The sequence below is a fragment of the Rhyacophila brunnea genome, unplaced genomic scaffold, assembly GCF_057557595.1.
Source record: "Rhyacophila brunnea isolate RB1 unplaced genomic scaffold, BYU_Rbru_1.0 scaffold_17, whole genome shotgun sequence".
Taxonomy (NCBI): Eukaryota; Metazoa; Arthropoda; class Insecta; order Trichoptera; family Rhyacophilidae; genus Rhyacophila; species Rhyacophila brunnea.
In genome coordinates, this window is record NW_028232827.1 from 28127067 (window position 1) to 28152649 (window position 25583).

The 25583-nt window shown below is 29.4% G+C and overlaps 1 protein-coding gene across 4 annotated transcripts in view; it reads right to left on the minus strand.

Moving 5' to 3' along the window:
- The window catches only part of chas (chascon), a 445618-nt gene that overhangs the window by 256364 nt on the left and 163671 nt on the right, over window positions 1-25583 (minus strand). The window contains exon 1 of one of the 4 annotated variants that reach the window (XM_085944587.1): window positions 24799-24856. The exons of 1 other annotated variant lie outside the window; for it this stretch is intronic. The gene's annotated coding sequence lies outside the window, so the exon portion shown is untranslated. 2 more of the 4 variants (XM_085944588.1, XM_085944589.1) reach the window with 2 other exon arrangements.

A 25583-nucleotide genomic window follows, 5' to 3' on the forward strand; every position in this document is an offset into this window, starting at 1 on the left:
GGCGAGTAATTTCGTACAGAGCGATGGAGAACGAATGGTATTCAACGCATAGTTTCAAAAAATCAGCATGAGCTTAACAAATCTAGTACCTGTTCTGTATTCATTAATCGTTTAATTAAAAACATTTCCTCCTGTTATCACACTGGCACCATCAACTAAGTGATGACAACTTTCATCGCGAAATAAAAAGTATTTAACTATCGACACCAACAATCTACAAAGTGAAACATATTCACACAGCAAAAAAACTTATTATACAAGTGACGCGTTCACACAAAAGGTGCGACGTTAAACTATTCAAATAATATTTTTATTCTGTTTAAAAATATACATCATTGATTGTGTATGTATATATACCTAATATATTATATGTTGATAGAAAGCATTTAAAAATTAATATTTAATTGATTAAATAAAGTTAATATTATCTTGAGGGCAAGAGACTCACATGCAGGTCACGATGTTATAATGAACGCAGGGCTCTTGATAATGCTATTGAAGAAGCTTAATAGACCTACGTAAAGTAAGGTAAGACCGGTAGTCGGTAAAAAAAATATAAAGGGATGCATATAGCATATAGAATATGACTGACTGGAAAGTAGAGCATTCAAAATGGGTGAAACCGAAATCGACTAACCAGGTAACCGCGCATAGTAATATTACTTGGTTAACTGTCCATAATTTTTACTTAAATTATTTAAAACCCATCTAAATAACTAATCTGTCATTCATATTATTAGTAAGCTTGAAGCGGCCTGAAATAATCGTAATTATAGTGACAGGTAAATTCGGGAAGCAAATAATAAAAGTATTTTTTTTAATACAGATGCAGATTGTTGAAAAATCACAACTGCACTCAATAACCACATGTATTTATTTATTGAATGACCCAAAATTTTGTCTTCATAGAAAATAAAAAACAAATAGGTAGTGTTACACCCCCGAATGGTCCCCATTTGGGGATGTCTCTGTGTATCTGGAGAGGCCCGAGTCGGTATCAAATCCAACAAATAGTAAGGGCTGATTACGAAAATAAATAATAATAGAGCCAGCAATGCCGTAGATTACGACCGTTGGAAAATATTTGCAACGTCGCCGTTTTTCGACAACGCTCTCGTTGAAAACGAAACACAAGATGTCGGGTAATACGCTGCAAACAGCCAAACAGTAAACACGCACCTTTCGTCCTCCGTAAAATAAATTATTAAAAATGTAACTATTATATAATATTATTAACTTAAATAAACCTCGCCACTTCCATCACAATTCCGGTGTGTTAATTGTCCACCTCCACATCCCGAATCCAGACGAAAAACCATACCAAAATAAAAGTGACAGCGTGCTTCTCACTTTCGAAAACGAAATACAATTTAGTAAATACTATACATTATTTTGTATCATGTAGGTATAGTATTTTGATGATGAGCTTTAGAAAGTTTCGCATTGTTCTTTTATTTTGTTTTATGTTTAAAAAGTGAACAATATTAGGTATAGTCTAAAATAAAAATCTTATGATTTTAATCGGTTAACCGGATTCGTAAAAAACTGGAAGTATTTTCTCCTCGGTAAATTGGATTCCCTACTGGAAAGAGAGGATTCGGGACAGATATGTCTGGAGGACGATTTTGTAGCGAGCCATCGATCATAATTGACTTATTACGTACTACTAGCATACAGCAACTACAGTACCAAAAAAATATTGTCAGCTAAGTTTCAATAACTAGGATATAAATATAACTCAATAATGATCGTTATTATTGACCAATAATATCGTCACCTCAATACTGCAACTAGATAACTCTGATTTGGTCATTGTTGGGAAAATGAAAATTAAACTATACTTGATTAACAGTATATCTATACTATAATTATTATTTTAAATAAAAATGGAAAATTGTGCTTGTCTAATTGGTAACAATAAAATGATATTCAATTGTATGAAAAAATATTGTAGATATATTATTTTATTTATTTAATGCATTTATGGTTTTAAAGTTATCTAACATTTTCAAACACAAAATTAATACAGTTCCCATTAACTGCTGAATTACCTAGGTTTATCATTTTGTAGACAAATGAAATATAGAATCAGATTCAATAGCTCTCTCAAAAACAATGAAAATCAAGTTATCTAGTTGTAGTATTGAGGTGACGATATCATTTTTTTTTTTTTGTGATTTTACCGAGGATTTGACTGCGACTCGCTGTCATATCGCCTCTTCTCTTCTAGAAGGGGATCCGTCAATCAGGTCCTCACTCCTATTCTGTTAAATAACTTTACAATTTTGCCTAGCTCTTCCGTCTTACCCACACCCTTCCGACACCCTTCAATTCGTCGACATTCTCATAGATATCCGCAATTTGCAGCTGTACTCTGTGAAGTTCATATTTAGGGCATTGCAGTGCTATATGTACAATGTCCTTTAAAACATGACATTCATCGCAGAGCTGCGATTCGCTTCTTCTCATGAGGACATCAAATCTTTTCCCCATTGTGTGCTCTGTTCTTAGCCTCAGTATTAACTTAAGCTCATTCCTCGTCAATTTTCTTATTTTAATTTATATTGTTACTATAATTGGCATTTCTCATATTATTATATACACAGTAAACACATCTAATTCAGCGAGTCTGTAGACAGCTGTCATTTGATATACAACTTCACAACCAATGATGTAGTTTGTGTTGACAATTTCGTCAGTTCAATTATATATAACCTTTTTTACCAAATACCACCATCATCATCATCATCAATCGATAATCGAGTATCACAATGTACTATTGTGGCACTACCAATTTAGTAACAACAAAGCGACTGCGAATGACAATGGAAAACCCGACCGGTAGTGGCATAGCCTTTTATAGTTCGTATCGCAAACGCATTTCGAATCGATACACGTCAGAAAATAATGTCTTTCATATTTATTTAAAATTATTTCGCTCATCATCAAAGAATGCGACAAAATTTAATATTGTTTATATTTTAAATTTTCGAGTCGATACGTGGCGGCCGGATACTCTACTTAGTAAATAGGAATAAATTAAAAAGTTATTTTTCAATTACTGTAAATCCTCCATTATTTTATTTGGTAAATTTTAAAAATAACTCATGTGATTGCTTGTAAACGTACCTAATTTATTCAAATCACTGTGGAGTGTAAATAGTGTACAAAGATACGATACTCGAAACCGTACTAGTAAATAAGTAGGTACATAATACGCAAAATACTCGATGTAAAAATAACAATTATTAAGTTTCGGTAAATGCTATTGATTGCAGGACCTATGCCTATAATATCGTTGGTCCCCATATTCGAATCCTGGGTCTAGCAAATACACAATCGTCAGCTGAATGCAGAACTATTCTAACTCACATTTGAAATATTTTAGAAGGAAGTTCTTTGAAACAACCTACTTCAATTATTTATTATTTGTATAGATAAATAAATATATACATCATATTTTAATAAGACTATTGATGAAGAAAATGATGCATAAATGCGTTTATATAAATAAAAAATCACTTAAATACGGTGTTTCAAAGAATACTTCTGTACAATATTTTAAATGTGAGTTAAAATAGCTGTTTGGCATTCAGCTGACGACATATTATTTTTCAATTTGTGTTTGGAGTCAGAGTATGGACGTGTTGAGCAAGTGGCTAACATCTATTCTCGTAAAAACAAAAATATGTCAATACAAACCTCCGCTCTGTGGAGGCCCATATGATCTTATTAGGATCGGGCATAGTCAAAGAAAAAGAAGAAGAAGAAGTGCCATTGATTGGTAGAAATAAATTTGATTAAGGAACTCTTCGATTTATGCTGACTGTTGTCTCCCAAAAACATTTCAAATTTGTAATAAGTAGACCAAAAATCAATGGCAATTGGACGAACTTTTTAAAACCCACTTCGACTAGTAGAGAGTTGAATACTTACTTACTCTTAAGAGCACCATCTTAATTTTAATATAGAGGCTGTTATAATATTGTATTATTCCAATAGATTAGTTTAGAATATTATGTTTTTGTTTTGTCTTCGCCAAGCTATGGGCGGAGTATTTTTGTTTTCAATTTCATAATAAATGTAGTTATTTTAGTAGAACCATAAAATTAAAATTACTATGATGCAATAAATTAATAAGAATAAATTATATAGTACATATTTTTTATTCAGCATTGTATACAATACATAATATTTTAAAATATAGCATTATTATTATCGAAAATATGGGTTAGTTATTAATTATCAAGTGTCCTTCCTGCAAGTCTAATAAATATTTTTAAATAAATATAACTTTTTCCGTAACTGATGAATGTTGTTTTGATTTGGATAAACACCTTCATGTTTTTTTTTATTTATACAAATCTATTTGAATCACAATTTCATGCGTGATCGAGGTTTTTTTTAAATACTTATCAGAATTATCTTTCCATTTTAATCCGACCCAACGGTTATGATTGATATTTTTATCAAAACTGTCTGGAAGTATATAACATCAATTTTCAAAATACATAATTTATGACTTCCTTTTAAATATGGCAATAAATATCTAATATAATTGATAACTAGCGAAATAATTATATACCAGGCCTATGCGTGATTTACTGTCACGAATGTAATGCGAAGGCTACATAGATAATCTGTGCTGAAGACAACAGTAAATTATATACTTCAAGACGGTAACAATCTATTATCTATTACGATAAATGTATTACAGATTCCCTTGGCACCTGCTCATTGCATAACTATAGCGTTATATACCACCCAGGTTAATTTAAAGTTTAAACTAACCTTTGCCTGGCCATAAATGTTCTGAAACATCGAAAGATATAATCTCATACCGATACAAAATGCAATTTTCAATTGATAAAACAGAAATGAATTACTTATAAAAGAACACCGTCAAATTATTTTCCTACATAGCTTTATTTGGTGCTGATGCTACGACAACAAACTACACGATGTAGAGCTTAATATTAATACTATATAATATATAGAATATAAATTATAGTGGATTCAAGCTCTGTACTATTCCATTTAAGTCGTTTTTTGCGACCCAAGTTTCGCCTTTCGGCATCTTCAGGCGTCGTGTACACTCACCAAAGGTAAACACACACTGACAACGAACACTCTTAACTATAGCTTATATAATAAATCAATACAATAAAGTAGGTAAAAACCCCATATAACATTAATTCCATTAATTATTTTTCTTAGAATTGACGATTTACACCTCTTGAGTGTAGTATTTTTATTGTTTATAAAGAATAATGATCTATTATTAGGTTGACGATTTATTATAATATGCTATCGAGTGTATTGTTATTAATAAGACAGGGTTTTTACTAATTAGGTTTTTTACTGACACTTCAACTATTCATAATTTGTTTATTGTATTTTTTGTGACCTTTGACTTGATAGGTAGGTAATGGAGTTTTTACCTACGTTATTGTATTGATTTATTATATAAGCTAGACTTAATAGTGTTCGTTGTCAGTGTGTGTTTACCTTTGCTGAGTGTACACGACGCCTGAAGATGCCGAAAGACGAAACCCGGGTCGCGAAAAACGACTTAAATGGAATAGTACAGAGCTTGAATCCATTATAATTTGAAATCAAATTCCATCAAGTACCTTCAGTCGTTAGTATTAATAATATAGAATATATTATATTCTTTTTAACTTTTCCAACAGGCCACGAGGTCCAATTGCAGTAGTGTAATTAGTAATAGAAGTAAAACAATCAGAAACACCCAGACTTTGAAAAAATGCATAAATATATTGTAATCTCACTGGGAGTCAAACCCGGAGCCCCCGAATAAAAGGTTAGCGCATTGTGCACTATATAAAAAAGCTCGAGCGATCAATTAATTTATTCGGTTAACTAGATTTTAGAGTATCCCTGTGGCCATTTAGGGTATCACTGAATGACGGCACTTATAGACCAATCCTAGGAAAATCATATTATGGGCCTTGGAGAAAAAAATATGTTAGCAACTTTATTAACCTAATGGGTCCGTGCTCTGAGCCCAAGCGCACATTAAAATATCATGTGAATTTTTCTTGCCAGTCCCGGGATTTGAACCCCACAATAGTATAGGCCAATACGTTACCCGCTTCGCCTTTGTAGGCAGACATATTACTTCCTCTGAGATCAACAGTGTCTAAATATACTTCTTACTAGTAGCCTTTGGTAACATGCACTTTGCCATGGAACGTTCCGCCATATATTTTATTTATTTATTTATTTAAAAAGACACGTTGAGTACATAACAAATTATCAATTCAGGACGTTCACAACATGAGATTTAGAATAAAAGTACAATTAAATCAATTAGATAAAAAACAAGGTAGAGAAAAAAAATCAAAGCAAAAAATTATTTTATAGAAAAGAAATAAAATAAAAAAACAACTCCCTATTGGTTCATGGTGAGCCTGACATGAGGAAACAGCTTTCACCCAAAATAGGTCATAGCGACCACGCATGTAATTGACGGGTGCATAAAAATTCAAATTTTCTAGAATATCGGTATTGAAAACTATACCACGTGGTAGTAGGGAAAATATATTATATTAACCGAATAACACACATAACTGAGTTCCCTGGAATAACACCTCAGTTTTATATTGTTAGTTTCGCCCTGGTTAATGATTATATCGATATCGTTCTTAATTGGTAAAGCATACCGTCCTGATTGCGATAGTTATCTGTCCAAGATCAATTCGGTATAAATACTTTTATAAATATATCTACTTATTTAACATAGTATAATATACATATTCCCCAATAACAACTGAATCAATTGAACGATATAACTGCTGCTAAGAATATGTGATTACATGATGGTTATTTACATAGTCTGTGTGTTTTCATTGGTAATTTATTCACATATTCACCTAACGTAACATTCATATGCAAATAGGTTATGTTTTCAATACTGTGAAAATTAGGTGGGTCAGGTAAATATGTGTTTTGCACACTACATTTTCAAGCAAATAATATAAGAAGTAGAATGTCGATAGTTCACACAGTTTAAATAGTATTATCATTATTATGAACTCTTTTGAGTGGTACCTAATATAATTTATACTTATCTTCGAACATTACAATCATCTGGTATATTCTATACACAAGGTGACTATCGACCGATAAAGTGATAAATTTATAGTATTTATTACATATTTGTATTGAGGTATTATAATTATTACAATAAACTAGCCGTATAAACAGTCAAAACTGTCTATCTCGCTCTAAATTTTATCACAGCCAAGAGAGGTGCTGTTAAAATATAGTACTTATTGCAACAATTACAACCAACGTATTCTAATTGTTACAATAAGTGCTAATACTTTGATACAAACCTGCCCTAAGTTTGATAATATTTATCACTTTATTACTTTAGCGGTAGATAAGTATAGAATAGACCCACAGGTCATAAATAAATTCAAAACATGAGTATTAAAAAAAGCTTAGAAAAATTTGAACCAAGTGCGATTCGATATCTTTCAAAACTTGTTACAATCTTAATTGGATAAAAAAATATTATTGTTCTAATAAGGAACTATATATTATTGGCAAACAGTAAAAGTCAAACAAAAGAACACTAAATTTAAATAGAATCCAAAATATTATGTAAATTTTATTTGAACATTTACAGTTTTAAAAAAAAAGATTTTTTTTTCGGTTAGGTACATGTTCAAACACGCGCATTAACATGATTTTACTCCCTACTTCAGTTATGATTTGTCAATTTATGGCTACGGCCGTATGTTGTAGCTTAACCACTGGGAAATGCCAAAAGAAATGGCGTATTTCAAAAAAATACTACCTTATTCTTAGTTTAATAATTATTATAAAACAATCATTTTCCGTCAGATGTTTATACCACACTTGAATTTTCAAAGACATAGCTTATAATCAGTATCTTTAGAAGTATCTTCAAATGTGTTAATCTTGCCCATTTTTTGAATAATAAAATGCCTAATTCTTGTCAAATTTGCGATCACAGAGATTATCAATATAATTTTTATCGTAAATATTTCACTATAATAATGTCACACATAAATTATATTAATGGTTTTATAAATGCGTTTAAAAATTAATAAATGTAAAAAATCTTAACACCACTGCACATGGATGTACTGAAATATGACTATATTCTAAAACATTAGATCGAGAGGTTTAAAAGAATACTATGTTATGTAATAAAAATACTTTATGCAGTCATCAAATAATTAAAATAAATATAAAGGATAATAAGGCTTCAAAATTATATAAATAGATTATCTACAACGTATAAAGAATGTCCAGGATCATGCTTTGAAAATACCATAAAAGCTCCATTTTGACCTACGCGGAGCACGTGGGCCTTTAATCCGTAAAAATTCAAAATTGGAAGGAATAAATTAACATACTTTATTTTTTATTATTATATTGTATATTTCATTTTAAAAACTACAATACCGTTATGAATCAAAATTGATTGAGTAAAACTATATGAAACCTTTGATAATAATTTTCTAAGTTTTCGTCGAATCATTCAACCTGTATATTTAACAATAGCGCTCAAATGATAACTACCAATTAAATAGTAAATTTCATACATAATAGCGTTAACTTTGCAAATAGCTAACCCAGATGTTGCAAAATGTAATACAATGTGAAATAAGCAGTGCTAAACGTTATAATATGATGTAATTCAATAGGTCAGGCAAGATTGTTCTATGAATATGAACTAACTTGAAAACAATATACTATGAATTATTATTAAGCTATATCAGTTACTACAACTCCAGTAAAACATACACAAAGTCCGTAATATCCTAAACTTTAATTTTGAGATATTCACAAAAACCGACCGTCGTTTGATGCAACAAACATATAATTATAAAACAATTAGAAATGCAAATGGTGAAATATAATGACCTTAAACACATTCTAATTATTAGAAAAAGATGTTTTGTTATTGATCAATATCGATAGATATTAGCTATTTAGCAACTACTTTTTTTTATAAAACTGGGAGCTGGAAATGATAATTAATGATCTAGTCAGCATATGGTAGAGATATACGTTTTTAATAAATACAAAAATTACAAATATCAAAATACTAGTGGCGACAAATAATCAGCAAGACGTGCTCATCTCTATTGGATCTTTTTTTTATTTTGGGGGTGCGGTCTTCAAAGGCGGAACTTAACAATAATTGCTGCCTTGACAATTTTATTGAAATAAAATAACATATTTTGACAGTCTGTGCTATAAACGTGTAATTTATTATTTAGAAACAATTTTTAGAAAGTTTTTAAAACTAAACACATATAACGTATACCTACTTTGTCGTCGTATTACAATTCCTACTCTGGTGAAATTTATAGAAACCTACATAATTTTCTTCTAAAAAAATAATAATTACAGTAAGTATATTTTTTTTGTAATTTCCTATAAATTATTAAAGAATAAAATATTGAGAGAAGGTTACCAAAAAAGAAATATTTTTATGGGATCTAAAAATGTCATTCTAATAAACATAGTGACTGACATGTTATTTATATTTTTAATGACCTTAGGTATTATAGGATTACTATAGGTACTTCCATTAGATTATTTATACATATTTTATATATTTTTCGTTGAATAACATTGATTTTCATTTCACTGTAAAAATCAGTCATATTTGATGAATTTTAAATGAAATAGGAATGACAATCATATTTATAAGAAATATGCAATAAGCTAAGAAACACTCACCATAATATGAACATTTTACAATAGGTACTATATTAATACTATCTATAATAACTTTGTTTTTTTTTGTGTTCTTTCTTTTGTGTTTTGTGTTCCTAAGAATACCATATGAGCCTTTACAGAGAGGAAGTAGGTTTTTGTTTACGAGAAATGTCAAAATTATATATAAAAAAAACCTAACCTAACCTAACCTAACCTAACCAAATATTCAAACAAAAACCATATTATTCGTCATTAAATCAACATATTCAACCACTAATACATTGGTTATATTATGATACCAAAAATATGTATCTTTCCTCCACAGTGTGGAGGTTTGTATTGACAATTATTGTTGGTCACTTGCTCATTCTACATATTAGGTCCATACTCTGACCCCAAAGACACATTGAAAAATAATATGTCGTGTATTTGTCAGACGCAGAATTCGAATCTGAGACCCATGACATTATAATCCAACGCATTAGCCGCTCGGCCATCGTGGGCTCATTTTGAATAATTCATACCTATTTAATCAACGAGTAAATATATCTATTTTGACTGAATATATTTTATTGTCTGATTTTAGTTCTTTGATATATAATATACCAACAACTAAATATATTATAAATGTGTACATTTATTTATCGCGAGAATGCTTTATTTATTAGTTATATAGACAAAATAAGTTTTAAGCTAACCTTCTAATTATGAATGAAGTTACTAGATATGTATGTAATTAATAACTTACTTAAGGGTGGACGTGCTCAGCGTGGGTCAAAATGGAGCTTTTTTTCTATTTTCAACGCATGATCCTGGACATACCTTAAACGTTGTAGATAATCTATTTGTATAATTTTGAAGCCTTATTATCCTTTATATTTATTTTAAACATTTGAAGACTGCATAAAGTATTTTTATTACATAAAATAGTATTCTTTTAAACCTCTCGCTCTACTTCAATTTTAGTTTGTCAATTTATGGCTACGACTGTATGTTGTAGCTTAACCACTGGGGGATGACAAAAGAAATGGCGTATTTCAAAAAAAACACTACCTTATTATTAGGTCAATAATTATTATAAAGCAATCATTATTCATGGGATGTTTATCAAACCTGGTCAAAAACATAGCTTATAATTAGTATCTTTAGAATTATCTTCAAATGTGTTAATCTTGCCGATTTTTTGAATAATAAAATGCCTAATTCTTGTCAAATTTGGGATTTGAGATTATCAATATAATTTTTTATCGTAAATATTTTACTAAAAGTATCTCGTCATAAATTATACTAATGGTTTTATAAATGCGTTTAAAAATTAATAAATGTAAAAAATCTTAACACCACTGCACAGTTATGTACCGAAATATGACTATATTCTAAAACATTAGAGCGAGAGGTTTAAAAGAATATTATTTTATGTAATAAAAATACTTTATGCAGTCATCAAATGTTTAAAATAAATATAAAGGATAATAAGGCTTCAAAAATATTTAAATAGATTATGTACAACGTTTAAGGTATGTCCAGGATCATGCTTTGAAAATAGAACAAAAGCTCCATTTTGACCTACGCTGAGCATGTCCCCCCTTAATTGAAAGATTATTTTATTTTCTAACATAATTAATTAACCGGCGTTTAATTAGAAGTGGTTAATAACAATTATGGCTGCGATTCTAAACAATATTATTTTTATAATAGCAACAAATACGTAGGAAACGACAGATAATAATATGTACCTAACTAAACCTATTTCTAAGCCGTGGGAACGTATAACAGCGTTCATTGTACATTTTTGTGATTGTGGTACACTGGAACACGGTTGCGTTTGGCGGCAATAAAGTTTTGCGCCATTTAACAAGTGTTTTTGCCGTTGAGGTCTTCAATATTCAAACTACTAATAAAGGGTAATTTTAAAATATACTTTATTTAAAAAATATTACTTCAAATCTTTGGACCCACATTATAAAACTTACTTATTGACTTACAGGCTAACAGCGACGAATCAATTAGTGTGCAGCAATCATCACACTGCCTTTATAAATCATGAAAATTCTGGATAAAAATAACATTTTCATGCACTTTTGTCACACAGATGATATACTTGTATTTATGTCGTAAAAAAAGTCGCCTCCACCACAATTTTACGGCATTTATTCATATTGTACCTGAACCTACATACTTATTTAAAAACAAATGCTTGTTGTAATCGGTAAATTCAGCTCATTTGCAATATTTCATTTTGCAAAATCAGTTTTAATTATTTTTTTAAATAAAAATAAGTACATCAATTCACGTAAGTATCTCAAAAACTTATATTTTATGATTCTCCTTAGTATTATTCAGTGTTGCGCGAATTTTGTGAAAAGTGTGCCATGATGTGCAAAATGATGGATACCTATGTAGACCATATAAGACGTAATGACTGCGACAACCAGGTCATATTTAGAAAAAAATGCCAGCCAACAGGACACTAAAGAATCTGACCAGATAACCTAGCGGAAGTCAATAGGATTTATAGATACTGGAACATGATTTAAAAAATCTTCAAACGCCAAAAGGGTTTCCGATTAGTTGAGAGCAAACGTTGCTCAAAGTAATATGCTGTGCCAGCTGTGACGATCAGAGATACGTATCGAATATTGGATCTTGCCGACAGTGCCAAAAGCCATGACGTTTTTAACCGTAGCCAATCATCCCTATTAATATTTTCAGGGTTCCTATAGGTTGTGTGTGTGTTTGTCCATATTAAAATGTGTAGACATTATTACCATCTTCGCAATTTAAAAGATGTATTTATAGATTGTGTTAAGAATTGGCGGAATTTAAAAAGCTTCCTTTACCATGAAGAACTTTTGCATCTGTTAAGATCACTCTTTTAAAAGTGAACGATGTGATTTCGATTACAACTTAGTCCACGATTTTTTCAAGGAATTTTACTGTATGTATCTTTCCGATGATTTTCAAAATTTTGTATTTTTAAAACCCTTAACTCTAGACGTGTTAATGTTATCTTGAACTTTTATTTAAATAAAAAATAGGCGTCGGCAACTCGAACTAGCTTAAGCTAACGTAACTTAGTAATATAAAATAAATCATAAGATCATTTTCCAAATTGGAAGCCTTATTTGCTCTCTTTAACGACGTGGAGATATGAATCTGACTCATGCTGCGTCTTATTAAAGCTTGGGCGAATAATATCATTATGAAACGTCATGTGCATTCATTTCTTCTGTTTAGTGTTACATTTATTATGTGATAAAAATATTGCATAACTTTTTTATATTATAATATTATTATGACACCACGCGACCGTAAAAGGTTTCAATAGAAATGTTATCAATAATTAAATTGGCATTTGATTTGTAAGTAAATATCACACCGTTAGATTGATCAAAAATTGATAGGTTGTAAAATTATAATAAACTTCTTTATAAATATACCTGTACGTTCTTCAATGATTGGTTATTACAACTAGGTAATAAATAAATAGTTTGTATTAATTTTATCATACTGATTATGTAAAAGTAATTATTACATAAATAATAATTGTTGATTTCTTCTACCGTTTTACAAATGTATATAAGTACAACCTTTATTTGGTCACTAGTGTTAATATCGTGTTAAATCAATTATGTAAAGTATGATTTTATTTTATTGCTATAATATAATAGGGCCTACTTTTTCTAATGACGATCACGACATAGTTCATTCAACCCGTTAAAGCAATAGTAATGGTAGTATTAGCATGTAGCTATAAGGAAAATCTACTGACGGAACTACGATAAAAGAAATTTATTAAACTATATGTAATTAATCAATACGTACCATTTATGATAAATAATAAAATATATTATATTTTATAAAAAAAAACTGTCATATAATTTGCGATCGTTGAAAGCATTCATTGTAGTAGCACAGCTACAAAGGTTCCGTCGCCGAGGCCGGCCCTCACTCACCCTGCAGCGGTACTACAAAAGCGATCTACGCGCCGCATTACTTGCATGATGGGAAGCGCGAGAGTTGGCGATGGACCGATTGAAGTGGCGCAAAATTGTGCTTGCTTTATGCTACCCTAAATTGGGTAGAGTGTAAGAAGAAGACGAAGAAAAAGAAAAAAACCTTCAGCTTTATATACCTACCTAATGTTTCTTTAAAAAATATTTTTTCTATTTAAATTCATTTAGATAAATAATTCTACCAATTAGTGTCGGTATATGAGCTTTTTTTAATAATTCAAGGGTTAATTGTGTTTTCATTTAATTAAAAAAATGTTCTAGAGAATGAAAATGTTTTAAGTTGGAATCATTTTTATTTACATCAAATCGAAATCGATACCATGACTACATTGTTAATAGTGTTGGTACCTACCAAAACAATTTTGAATGAACTGTGTGTACGTCAGTGCATTAGGTTACATGTATTTTGTAAATATTATCTAAATTGCATAGATAAGGTTATCAAGTTGGGTTACATATAAACTGTACGTAAAAAATTTTCACCGTAGCACAGTTCGCCGTTAGCTTTCTATCGGAAAGATATAACTGATGAGAATATTTAATCTGAACATTAATTCAATGTTCATAGCCGATTTTGGCAAAATTCATAAATTCAAGAATGTAAACTTGACCTAACCTAACATAACCTAACAAACAATCCAGTATATCGGCTATTTTCAAAAATTGTTTTCCGCTAGCTTCCTGTAAACCGAAAAGAACCGTGTTTTATTTAGTCATGAATTTTATCTGAGTACTATACGACCCAATAAGGCTGGATGGTCTTTAATATAAGACCATCGTCGGTGTTTTGTAAAAAGGGCGAATTAACCAAAATGCTATATTACAGGAGGAGGATTTTTAACTTTTGACATTTATATGTTAATTACCTGTGGATGATTATAAATATCTAACAAGTTAATAAAGCTTAGAAAGAATACTTTCATTATAATAGGCATTATTATATAATATTTTAAAAGGTCTAATATGTCACATTCGCTTTTTATTCGTAATACTAAATGGATATTCGCCCTTACGATTATCGTTTTTAAGTACTTTCCTGTGGAGATACAAATTCTCCGTTTTTACACAACAAAGCTAGTGGGGCACATATTGTATTTTCATTAAAATTTCGATTTCGCCAAAATTGTTGATTCGCCCTTTTTACAAAACACCGACGATATATTTCCGACTTATATTAACATTTCACGGTAAAGTGTAATACGGCGAACTGCATACGTACAAATTTACGGACACCATCAAGTTGCGGTTGCGTCTAGTATGAATGTGCGAGCCCAATAAGGTATATTATATATTACACTATATTAATAATATGTTGTTTGCAAAATAATAAAATAATTATGTACAAAATAAACCGGACAAACAATAATGTTTATTGAGTACAGTCCACGTCTAATAATAATGTATTTTCCGTTCATTAAAAATTATTTCCAGAATAATAATTATAACAATTATTATTATAGAATGAAATTGGAACAGATCTTGGAGCCAAATTTCATAGACACAAATTACTTTAATCCATTATTGCCATATTATTTTATGAAACGACTGTGCCATTATCATTATGGTGATTTTGTACGGTCGATTTGAATTGCAACCTCTCTATTCTGCGTCTATTGTTACTGAATGCATTACGAAAATAAATTTAAGCTTTACATTTCTTACTGTCTCTAAAATAAACAAAACGCAAATTTTTATAGTACTTTTTACACTTTTATTAATAATTGTATGTACATCTTGAAAATGTATCTCTGAGGCGGACGAAACTGCTCCAGATATAATTAATAAAGTGGAAAAGGTACACTCAAAAATTGCGTTTTATTAAATTAAATTAATATTACAATGCTTTTTCCACCTTGAATTGACAGCTAACATAATAAAAGATATTCTAAAATAAGAAAACTGAAATTCTAAAATTCTAAAACCTAACTTAACCTAAGATAACATTATTTAAACAAAAACTATATACTATTCTTTATTAAATCAACACGTTCAACCACTAACACATTAGTTATATTATGATTATGGTACAAAAAATATGTATCTTTAACACTATGACTAAACCTATAATCCATATTATGTCCGATTTTAAGAAAATCATATGGGCATCCATAGAGTGGACAGTATTAACAGATTTTTTTTACGAGAAACGAGTGTTAGCCACTTGCTCAACTTATTAGTCCCAAACTCTAGGTCCAAACACATATTGAAAAACAGCATATGGTTTTTGTTTCCAGACCAAGGAAATAATTAGTAATAATAAAATAGTTATATTTAGTGATACTAAAATGTAGACGTTAAGTCAATATTGCCTATTGATAATGGTGTGCAACCAAAATTAAATAGGTCTTTTTTATTATAACCATATGATTATACATATATTATAATGTTATACCTATATTATACTGTTATTTGTAAAGTTTTTTAATCACCATTCTTTATTTGAAAAATATGAAATAATATAATTAGAAAGAAAATTGAATATATAATAGATATTCTTTAAAGTTAAGAGAAGTGGAATATAGAGACGATCAACCAACTGCTATAGTATGTTATGTAAATTAATTTAAAAAAATATTTCATGAAAGAAGTGATTACCGCATACACTAAACAATTATTTTACCACGTTCTTATTAGCTCGTATTCGTGTTTGTACGGTACAGATTTTTTCTTGTTTGTCCAAGATTTGTATTGGACGATTGAAGATTTTTAACTAAGTTTCTGACTAGCTAGACATTTGAAACTTTTATCAGAACACAATGTCAATGCATTCTTTTAATACTTCTGGCCATCTTTCAGCAGAATTGAATTAATTTTCAGTTAATTCTGTTTTGTATGTTTCGGAAAAAAATCGTTAAAAGTAAAACACTATTATTGGTTGCTAAGGGGGTCCTAGCAATTAAATTATTAATATATACGTGCGTTACTATGCAAATCAATATGAAATGTCAAAATGACATTTCAGTATTCTATATTTATTCAGTATTTCTATCAAGTACAAGAAAAAAGTATTTATTAATACATAGAATTGTCAAGTTTATATGATTCAACAGAAAATTTAAAATAGTGGTATATAAAAAGTTCTTTTTATCTTGTAATTGTTTATTATCAATTCGTTTTGGATAAAATAAATCGAGCAAGGCTTTTTTAATGAAACAAAAATATTTAAAAAATGTTTTAGTTAATTCATTATCGTATAGTCAGTCAAATAAAAACACAGTATTAATTGGAAACTCAGTTACCTATCTATCTATATTGGTATTGGTCCATTATATAAATATGTGTGTTAAGTATTATGCTCTATAATTTCATTCCTAATGTTATTTTACAAAGTCAGCTCTTTTACTTGTTAAATTATGTTTATATCGGAAATTGGTTGCAAACTCGTTAAAATCCATCAACGGATAGTGATATTTTACACTATTTGACCATTTAGCAAAACATTACTTACATAAATTAGAAATAGGTAAGCATTATAATATGATACACTGATAATATAAGTTATTAGTATATGTACGATTAAATAGGTTCATTTTGAATAAACCCAACATATGTTTCACATCGCGTTAATGATTGCCATACAAAAAGTATTGATAAAATAAACTTTCATTTATTGTTTTTCAGAAGATGTTTAGAAATTTTTTGTCGGAACCTTACTATACTATTATTATCATAAACGATTAAAAATTCTTTAATATTTATAAGCGTGAAAGTAATATTTTTTGTGTAATCATTATTAAAGTTATCAATGCATGGATTTTTTATTTATTCTGTTTTACAGAGGGCAAAGTCTTATACTGGTACGTATTATACATGTATTTATTTGTAAACGTTTGTATGCCAAGGTATTCGTAAATCAATATATGACTTCAACTGTATTAAACAATATAAATAGGTATGGACTCCTAGTATGTAATATATATATAATATAATTTACATTAGTTTTGACTTAAGTGGAGATAAGTCTGTCTAAAAAACTATGGAAAATTTAATCACTGATTATTAACAAATAAGTAGAAGATTGCGATCGAGAAATATGAAACTTTTAATTCTCAATTAACATAAATATTTTTTTAAAACTTTCAAAATTTTCAAAAAATTGATTCTCGAAAATTCGAGAAATTATCATGACATGTGTCTGTATTGAATGTACTAATTAAGTATAATGTTAATAAGCCTTAATAATGAATGACGGTTATAATAATTTTATGTAATTATAAAAAAATCATATTAGGAATGATCTTGCATATTGGTAAAAATAGTAAACAAAAAAATCTAAAATCATTCATTGACATGGTAAAATAAAGATGATGATGATTCTGTAATTCTAAATGATAATTCTTTAATTTACATCTTGTTCAAAAGGTTCATTGGATCCTAAAAAAAATTAATCAAATGCCTAATCCAAGGCAGGATTTAATTTACTTTTAAAAACTAACAAACACTATGTACGCATTGTAAATTCTTAAAATAGGTTCTGCTTAGCTCAATCAGTGTACTTCCTTGTATTAGGCTTATTTTTTGTATTTACACTTTTCTACTGTTTAATGCTGATCTATTTCTTTGTTTATTTGATTTCTTTGCTTCTAAATGTCATGTTGTGAACGTCTGCAATTAGTAATTTGTAGTTTTCACTATATGGTTTATTTTTTAAATAATCTTAGCCTACCACATCACACCACTGCGGCGTCAGGGGTCTGATTTGTCTACCTATTTATATAATTTTTGTTTCGAAGTTATAAGCAGTTCCAATATATTGAACAGCTTACCTATTTATACGCCAAAATACATACATATAATAGAGGTGCACTGATTTATGAGAACAAGTTTAGTTATGTACGTTAAAAAAAACAATGTTGAAAATTGATGTTCTTAAAATTACTTAGGTATTCTTATATACTATATTTTAGTCTACAGTAGGTAGTAATTATGTCGATCCATTTTTGAAAATCGTGCCTAATACATAATGCTCATATCATATATAATTTTCATCTTACAACGTAATTATTCGTATGATGGTTATGATTAAGTATATTAAACAATCAAACCTTCCGCACGTTTTTGCGTCAAGACCGTATAGCTAGCAGAAAATATACGGTGTTTTTTTTAAATATATGTAAATTTAAAACAAATCTCTTCATCCGTGAATTAAGTGCAATAAATCACCGGCTTATCACCTGATCTAGATTAAACAATGAATGACTCATCATTAATCTAAAAAAACTTTAAACGTTAAAATGGTATAAAAAATATTTTAACGCCTCGTATTTTCACTGGGTTACCAGGGTCAATTCATAGTGCAACCAAAAATTTCCCTTTCGTCCAATTTTAGAGTCATTATTACATGTATGTAGACTATTTACTATCCCGTCGAGATATAGCGGCGAACTACTGACCAGTCGATCTCGGGTTTGATACTACATACGAGACAAACATATTTTCAATTAAGCGCGAAATATATTATTATGCATGTCGCGTACTATCACGTGATGTCTCAGTAAAAAAGTGTGTAATGTCATTTTTCTTGGTGTTTAAAATGTTATCAGACTGATGCTTCTATCCCGTAGTACATTTTGAACCTTTTTAAACGAACATTGTCAGTCAGCAAAATCTGCCGAAATTACCAATACAACAATGAGGTCACCTCACGTTGTACTACACTACATCGACAACTGTATGACGTTTTGAACGTTTTTTATCATTTTATACATGCCTACACATTTTTCAATCATGTCAAAATCGCGTGTTTTTTTGTTTTTTGCGGTTGGCACCATGTATTTTCTATAAGATTGTTTTCTATTATCTATGGTCTTCGGGTTGGGTTCTGTTCAAAATATTATTGAATTTACAGAAAATCGTTACTAGGTTACTCCAACAGTGAATTTACAGAGATCGTGTCCGTTGAAAATATTCTGTAAAATAACGAAACCATTGACTAAATTTGTTACCGTAACAGCGTGACAGTACGCGACATGCATCTCAATATAATCACTACTTTATGATCGATGTCGTGGACCGATAAATTTTATGATTTTTATATTATGTCAATACTCGATAAGTACAGCTACGTTATTAGTGTAGTTAAATTGGTAGTTAATTATAGATAAAATAATATTCTGTTCGTGTACGCATTGCAACAAGGTGCCATTACCGGCAGTTTGCAATTTAGAAGAGATTTTTATTTAGCTACGTATTTTTTTCGACTTTCGACGATAAATAATGAGATCTCTGCCATTCTGGGCAGTGTTGACTTGTATGTTTCTGATAACTATCTTATAAACAGGGAGCATCAGTGCTGTTTATTCTCCCAAGGTGCAGAACCACCCTGCCACTGGTAATGCCAATTGGGAGGGCGATAACTATGTTCAACCAAATTGCTTCGGGTGTTGATATATTCCACTTGCGTGAGAGTGAGTTTAGGTGGACGCTGTTTTATAAATTCTTACAATAGGGTCTCTTTAGCAAATTCGGTGTACTTCTTTGAACTTTTATAGATTTTATAGTATTTTCACCGCTTTTGTATGTTCATAATATTATGTTATATTTTTATATTTTCATTTTTATCCCTTTTTATTACATTTATTTTTCTTTGTTTTTTTATAATAATGTTACAAGTCATGCTGTGGATGTCTTAAACTTATAATTTGTAATGTTCACAATATGTTTTAAAAAAAATACTATTTTTGTTAAAGGTCATTTAAATGTTTCGTTGTATTTGTTTGTATGTATAAATAGTCCTTTCAATGGCAACTAGAGCTTTATTTGTATCATAATATAAATGCTTTGGTTTCGGAACAAGTCAACCGTGTTTCATATCAACATTCAAGTTTTAATTTAATTCTTGGTAATATCTTCATATAAATAACAATTTATAACACCGACTATTTGAATGAGCAATCCTGTTTAATTTCTTGCGTATATTGTTAGATGCGACCAATGTTAAATTTTCTATAAACAGTTAATATAGTAATTAGTCATACTAAATATTTTCCGACTTAACTTTCTTATATTATATAGAATGATTTTTTCAATATTTCTGGTATCTACAGTAAATTTTCAAACATATATAAAATTTATCATCTAACATATCAGTATAATAAAAATATGATTCTGTAGAACTTCTTTCATTAAAAACTTCTACGAATATTGTAGTCATTCCCACAGGACAGTTCAATAACGCTTTATGACTTAATGACAGTCAGATTAAAAAAACTTAGAAATACAACGCTTCTGGAAAGACCTCAAATATTACCAATTTCTATACGCGTTTCATTCACATAACAAAATTTAATTCATATCACGATAACTTCTGAAAATTAAATATCGATTGCATAATCTGCAAACTGGCTAAATCCATTTGGGCAAATTGTTCAGGAAGGAGAAAAAACTTAATAATTTAAGGGGGGACGTAGGTACGCCGCGTAGGTCAAAATGGAGCTTTTATAGTATTTTCAAAGAACGATCCTGGACATTCCTTAAACGTTGAAGATAATCCCAGGATCATGCTTTGAAAATACAATAAAAGCTCCATTTTGACCTACGCGGAGCACGTGCGCCGTTAAGATTTCGAAAAATACATGGAAATTATTTCTTTTACAAAAAATTAGCTGTATGATAAATTAATACACTATTTAAGCTTCCCTTTTATATTTAAAGAAAATTGTTATAAAGAGCGGAGTTGTTCCATTTACGATATTGAAAATTTGGCACTTGCAGTTGGCTGTTTTGTGTGAAGAACGATAACGTATTTATGTATAGGGTTATGAGTTTGAAATTTTGTGTAAGCACAGAAAACATGCTTAATGCCATGAAAATCTCATTTTTGGTCCAACATGCAGTTAACTGACATACAGATTAAACAGTCGATATTCTTTAACACGTGTTTACGTTTATTCCATATTTTTCCACACTCTAGAAAATTAAATCTTGCTTCAGCCTCACCCAGAAGGCAACCCACTTCCCATTTATTTTGTGTTTCCTGGTCATTTCAATCACAAACTACGATGAAACGTTTTTTGTATTCAATGAATATTAAAACGTCATAAAACCTTGTCACAACATCTAAACCAGCTGTTTAAACAATGGAATAAAATGCTCATAAAACTTATGTTTCTCTATTGATAACTATGTCGATGTATTTTTAAATACATGTCATAATTTGTATATACATTGACTGCATATTATGAGGGTATCTAGCTAGTTACTTTTGAATAGATGCAATAATCTAACCTAACAATTTGTATGTTTACAGTATATGTATACCTACGCGTACCTTTATAAATAAGATAATTCCATTTTTATTCATTGCTAAAATTCCCTTTGGTTTGTTCTCATAATCTGAATTTTATAATTATATATTCAAACTTAAAATAATATGTAATCGAACAACTTTACTTGATTATATACGCTTCTCAATACCTAAAAATCATGTCTCAACCACTAAAAATTAAACAATATCCGTTAGTAAGGTACTATATTATACACATTGAATAATTAAAAATTTATGTATGTAATGCAATATTATATAATGCATATAGGTATATATGCACTACCTTACAGTACAGCATAACAATTAAATAAATCAATTTTGTTAAAACTACGTTTCTAATTGATAATTTTATCAATCAATCTAATTGATTATTACTAGGAATGTGTATATAAATTATTAAGTTACATCTTTATAACGATATGTTTTGATTTGTGTTAGTATTGTACTTATACAGCGATATGTACGAAATAAAATAAATAATAATGCATTACCACTTTATTTAATTTATTATACGTTTTTTGAAGTTGAAAATTATTTTTAATTAACTATTTCTTTTATTCAAACGAATAATTCACAAGATTTAAGAATATATCATTCTGATTATTGAACATTATATTATTTAGAAGAACACTAACTGAGAGAGTATATCACAACCAATAGAAAAAACTTTTTTGAAAAAAGTAAGCCAACCGGTCGGGAATCGAACCCGGCATCTCCAACGGGTAAACGCCCCAAACTAGTCGCATTCAGCCATTATGCTACGGAAGACATACTAATGACGACAAATATGTAAGCTATTGGCTATTAAATACCTACCACTCAGCGCTCTTCGAAATCATGTTACTTCGGCAATCGATTTTTGTTTATTAAATCAAAGTAGGTAGTTATTTTACTATTACAACGATTACTAACCGACGTCTAGGAATTTCTCCAATATTTTTTAAGCAACTTCTTGTACTTGCTAATAATTTTTAATTAACTATTTCTTTTATTCAAACGAATAATTCACAAGATTTAAGAATATATCATTCTGATTATTGATACCTACTTTGATTTAATACCTTTGATATATACCTACTTTGATTTAATAAACAAAAATCGATTGCCGAAGTAACATGATTTCGAAGAGCGTTGAGTGGTAGGTATTTAATAGCCAATAGCTTAAATATTTGTCGTCATTAGTATGTCTTCCGTAGCATAATGGCTGAATGCGACTAGTTTGGGGCGTTTACCCGTTGGAGATGCCGGGTTCGATTCCCGACCGGTTGGCTTACTTTTTTCAAAAAAGTTTTTTCTATTGGTTGTGATATACTCTCTCAGTTAGTGTTCTTCTAAATAATATAATGTTGAAAATTATTTCTTTTAACAGACAGTTAATAACTGCAACATACACTAATTATTTTTGACATAAATTATTTTAAAGCGTGGATTCTTTGGCATTAATCATATTAACATTTGAATATGATTAATGCACAGTTAGCTAACTGTAACATTTTTACGCTATTAAAAATGAGTTAATTTAACATTTTTATCATTATAATGGCATCTAGTTAGACAGCAAATAACCATCTTATTAACCAACAATAATTGCTAACATTTTATGAGCTGTCGTTTTCATTAAATACAAAAAGCTATTTTTTAACGAATATAAATAAGTTATAAGTACCTCCTTAATAATATTAATGAAATTGCATATAAACTATTCTTCTATTGTATTATAAATTTACAAAAAAAAATACAATATTTGTCTATACCTACAGGATGAATAAATTATAACGTTTTATTTAAAATTAGTGGGGAGTGAAGAGCATATTAATGATTATTCAGATAGTCATTACTCATTAGTAACAATTACACTTAATTTATTTTAGGATAGAAATATTTTTTATTATATATTTTAAATGATTTAATAAGATCACCTAGATTTTCTTTTAAATGCATATTTCTTACATGCGTATGTATTTCAATATTTTAAATAAAAATACGTGAAAAACGTACCTATTTTAAGAATAAACGGTAAAACATTAATTATGGTCGTATAAATACGACAGTTATTTTTATAATATGATATAAAAGATAAAAATCCATTTAGTCCTAATAATGATATTACGGCCGAAATAGCTATCAACTAAAAGAAAATCTGTAAGTATATATTTATTTATTTTACTATTGTACAATGGATGTACTTCTAGGTAAATAATATCTCAATTGTTTATTAAAACAATATAATGAATAAATTTTTCCGAAGCGACCGTTTTAACATATTTTTGTAATTAAAATAATGCTTATAAATCGTCGATAGGTAATAGAAAATTTTAGCATTCATTTTTCAAAGCACGTTTCTTTTGTCACTTCACATATTATAACTTTTCATTAAAACTTTGAAATATTTTATACAAAAACACCATGTATTAAAATTAAAATACTAGACTAGATTGTATTATTCGAATTTTCACAATAGCACCAAATTTGATCATGATTAAATCAATTTAGACACTCTTCAAGATTTCCTTACACAATAACATAATTTACGAAAGATTTTCATTAATTAATATGAAACAGTTTCCGTTTACTTTACTATTATAAAAAATCATCAGAAATCGTGAGTTTTAGATTTTATTTCAAATTGAAAATTGTATTTGTCTATTCGTCTACGATTACGATTTTAACACACATAACATATGGCTCGAATTTCCATATATTTCCGTCAATCACGTGCACTTTAACACACAACAGATATATCCGCGATTTATAAGAAAACTCTTTTTTGTAATGAGTATATTTTACAATTTTCACCGTAGAGCGCCAGGCGGCCGAACACAGCAATTTCCCACAACCGAATGAAACAAAAAGTGTTTCTCTGCCGTACAAAATGGTGAGCGAAAAAAATTGCCGTACGTTTTGAACGAAGAGGCATCACGTCAACGGAATTCAATTAAGCTAACCGATAGAATATTATTAATAAACCATATTGAGAATATTTTATTTTGTAGCGACTTCCGTAAAGGTGTACCCAAGTTAGGAATAATATAATATTTTTCAATTTAATTTTCACGCCAAAAGCAGCGGCGGTTTTCTTTGACGCAAATGACGCGATCGATTCGTCAGAATATTTAAAAAAAGGGGCCCCGTCACAGTTCAAACCAATCATACAAATATTAAATTATAACAAAACTTAAAAAATATGCGTATTTTTAACAAACTTAGTATAAAATATTTAAAGCTAATAATTATTGTTATAGTAAAATTATTTTATTAAAGTATTCGCTGCTGGCTAGATAATGATTTTTTAATTACTACCTTTAAAATGCACGTTAATTACGTTGATCGGCCGCCTGGTCATTACGCGCCAGGTGCGTCTTCAGCGTCCAAAGTATTAACACAATGCTTACGGGCCCTTTTAATTAATTTTGTAATTAACGTGTTAATTTGCATTTGAAAAGTAATTAGCAAAAACACAATTTTGTGCTTCCCGTAAGCTATGGGTTAAGACTTGTTTGATAGATATAGACAGAGGGTAGGCACCATTGAAGCACACGATTTTTCGATAGTTCAATTGATCCAACGACACG